Source organism: Panthera onca, chromosome B3 (genome assembly GCF_046562875.1).
Source record: "Panthera onca isolate mPanOnc1 chromosome B3, mPanOnc1 haplotype 2, whole genome shotgun sequence".
Taxonomy (NCBI): Eukaryota; Metazoa; Chordata; class Mammalia; order Carnivora; family Felidae; genus Panthera; species Panthera onca.
In genome coordinates this window covers 89,516,159-89,520,078 of record NC_138344.1, presented here as the reverse complement: position 1 = coordinate 89,520,078, position 3,920 = coordinate 89,516,159, and positions in this window count along the sequence as shown.

The following is a 3,920-nucleotide window of genomic DNA, read 5'->3' as shown; positions in this document are numbered from 1 at the left end:
TTATGAAAGAAATTGAAGAAGACACAAAAAATGGAAAAATATTCCATGCTCCTGGATTGGAAAAACAAAGATTGTTAAAATGTCAATACTATCCAAAGTAATGTACATATTCAATGAAATACCTATCAAAATAACACCAACATCCTTCACAGAGCTAGAACAAACAATCATAAATTTGTATGGAACCAGAAAAGACCCCAAATGGCCAAAGCAATATTGAAAAAGAAAACTGAAGCTGGAGGCATCACAACTCCTGGACTTCAAGACATATTACAAAGCTGTAATCATCAAGACAGTATGGTACTGGCACAAAAACAGACACTCAGATCAATGGAACAGAATAGAGAACCCAGAAATCGACCCACAGACGTATGACCAACTAATCCTTGACAAAGCAGGAAAGATTATCCAATGGAATAAAGACAGTCCCTTCAGCAAGTGGTGCTGGGAAAACTGGACAGTGACATGCAGAAGAATGAACCTGGACCACTTTCTTACACCATACACAAAAACAAACTCAAAAAAAGATGAAAGACCTAAACATAAGACAGGAAGCCGTTAAAATCCTTGACAAGAAAGCAGGCAAAAACCTCTTCGACCTCAACCGCAGCAACTTCTTACTCAACACATCTCCAGAGACAAGACAAACAAAAGCGAAAATGAACTACTGGGACCTCATCAAAAAAAAAAAGCTCCTGCACAGTGAAGAAAGCAATCAGCAAAACTAAAAGGCAACTGACAGAATCGGAGAAGATGTTCACAAATGACATATCAGATAAAGGGTTAGTATCCAAAATCTATAAAGAACTTATTAAACCCAACACCCAAAAACAAATAGTCTAGTGAAGAAATGGGCAAAAGACATGAATAGACACTTCTCCAAAGAAGACATCCAAGTGGCCAACCGACACATGAAAAATGAACATAAGGGAAGGGAAACAAAAATAATATAAAAACACGAAGAGGACAAAACAGAAGAGACTCATAAATATGGAGAACAAGCTGAGGGTTATGGGAGGGGTTGTGGGAGGGGGGGATGGGCTAAAGGGTTAAGGGAAACTAAGGAATCTACTCCTGAAATCATTGTTGCACTATATGCTAACTAACTTGGATGTAAACTTAAAAAAGTAAAAAATAAAACAAGTTGAAAAAATGCTCAACATTACTCATCATCATGGAAATATAAATCAAAACCACAATGAGAGGGGCACCTAGGTGGCTCCGTCGGTTAAGCAGCCGACTTCAGCTCAGATCATGGTCTCATGGTTTGTAGGTTTGATTCCCGCATCGGGCTCTGTGCCAACGGCATGGAGTCTGAAGCCTGCTTTGGATTCTGTGTCTCCCCCTCTCTCTACTCCTCCCTCATTCACAGGCTGTCTGTATCTCTCTCTCAAAAATAAATAAACATTAAAAACATTTTTAAAAGAACACAATGAGATACCCCCTTACACCTGTCAGAATAGCTAACATTAACAACTCAAGCAAGGACAGATGTTGGTGAGGGTGCGGATAAATAGGATCTCTTTTGCACTGCTGGTTGGAATGAAAGCTGGTGCAGGCACTCTGGAAAACAATAGGGAGGTTACTCAAAAAATTAAAAATAGAACTACCCTATGACCCAGCAACTGCACTACTAGGTATTTATCTAAGGGATGCAAGTGTGTTGTTTTGAAGGGGCATATGCACCCCAATGTTTATACCTGTGCTATTGACAATAGCCAAAGTATGGAAAGAACCCGAATGTCTATTGATGGATGAATGGATAAAGAAGATGTGGTATACATACATACACACATATACATATATGTGTATGTATGTATACCACATACAATGGAGTATTACTTAGCAAACAGAAAGAATGAAATCTTGCCATTTGCAACTACGTGGATGGAACTAGAGGGTATTATGCTAAGTGAAATTAGTCAGAGAAAGGCAAAAATCATATGACTTCACTCATATGAGGACTTAAAGATACAAAACAGATGAACATAAGGGAAGGGAAGAAAAAGTAATATAAAAACAGGGAAGAGGACAAAACATAAAAGACTCTTAAATATAGAGAACAGAGGGCTGCTGGAGGGATTGTGGGAGGGAGGATGGTCTAAAAGGGTAAGGGGCATTAAGGAATCTACTGAAATCATTGTTGCACCATATAGTAACTAACTTGGATGTAAATTAAATAATAAATAAATTTAAAAAATATAGTTTCCGCCACTTCCCCCAAAAAAGTTATGTACTTTTATGTACTTTTAGCTTATGTAGCTATAGATTGGAGCAGGAGGTTTCAGAGTGTTTGCTTATGAAAACATGATTCTTTTCTGTAAGTTTTCAGAGTTTCCATCTCTTCTAACACATTTAAAATTATGCATTACAATTTTATACAATTTTATAAAAAGCATATTTTGTGTTCAAAAATTAAATATTTTAGTATTTTTTGTTAATATTTTACTTTAGATATTTACATCTGTGTGTGTGTGTCTGTTTTAGTATTGACTACTTTTTAATTTTGCCATAACCTTTAATGAATTGATTACAGAAAGGAAAAGTCTCAGATTATTATTTTATATAATACTGAAGGGGAATGGGTATGACTGTCTTCTGTTCTTTGAATTACAATATTTGAAATATTATAGAAACACTGAAATAGCCCAATAACAACACTCATAGGGTTCATGAAAGCCTGATAACTATGGTTCATGCACTTTCAATTTCTCTCTGAGAGATTGAGGTCTGCTCAATGGTGTGTATTGAATTGAATCTTTTCTCTGCTACCAAGTATATCTAATTTTTGTTTTTAAGAGATGCTTCTTCGCTAGATGATTATTAAACATAAGGATATTCCAAGAGATCCATTTGAAGATTTAAAATGAGGGTTCTTGTGTTCAATCACACTTATAAAAGAAATAAGGGCTCACTTTCCAGTATAAGCAAATGGAGTCCTGTGTTTTTACAAAGTTTTAATGTTTCTGTTTTGCCTTTCACAAGGCAGTTCAACTGAATGATTTGTTAACCAGAGGCTTGACAATATGATTGCATTATGCTCCTTATTAAATTTGGAGGAATCACTAACATCTGATACTCACAAGAATGATCCCATCACCACAGTTGCTCATTAGTACTAGTGTTTTATTTGTAAGGTCATCATCAAAGTCAAAGAGTGTGATCATATTACTTTATTTTCTATCTTGAAAACTCACGTTAGCAAAACATGGTTACTAGTTAGTCACAGCATCTGGTCCAGCATTGTTTTATCATAAGAGGAGAATTTAATTTTTATATTGTTCACACAATTGAAGCTCATTCTTTTTTTTAATTTAATTTTTTTTTTTTTTTTTTTTTTTTTTTTTGAGAGAGACACAGCATGAGCAGGGAAGGGGCAGAGAGAGAGGGAGACATAGAATTCAACGCAGGCTCCAGGCTCCCAGTTGTCAGCACAGAGCCCATGCGGGGCACGAACCCACAAACCCCGAGATCATGACCTGAGCCCAAGTCCACCGCTTAACCGACTGAGCCACCCAGGGACCCCGAAGCTCATTCCTGTGTTAACTTAATTATATTATTCTTTAAAAATACTTTGATATGAAGATACATATCTGATTTGGGTGATAATCAGCATAAGAACTACTGATTCCAACTAGGCTATTTTGCTTTGTGATTATACCATATTGTTTGTTGTCATTGGATTTCATATCATGCTATTTTTGGAGACATTGATAATATTCTTAAACTTATCTTCTCATAGTATAAAATCATTCTAACTGCTGTAATGTGTTAAAGACAACATGCCCCAAATGGAGACACTATGCTAAACCCCACATTGCCAGAGACAACTAAATTAGTTTTGCTTATGCCAGAAATGAAATGTTAAACCAATGAGGAATCACCTTATTAGGATTAGTTAGGTCATCTGTCTGATCAAC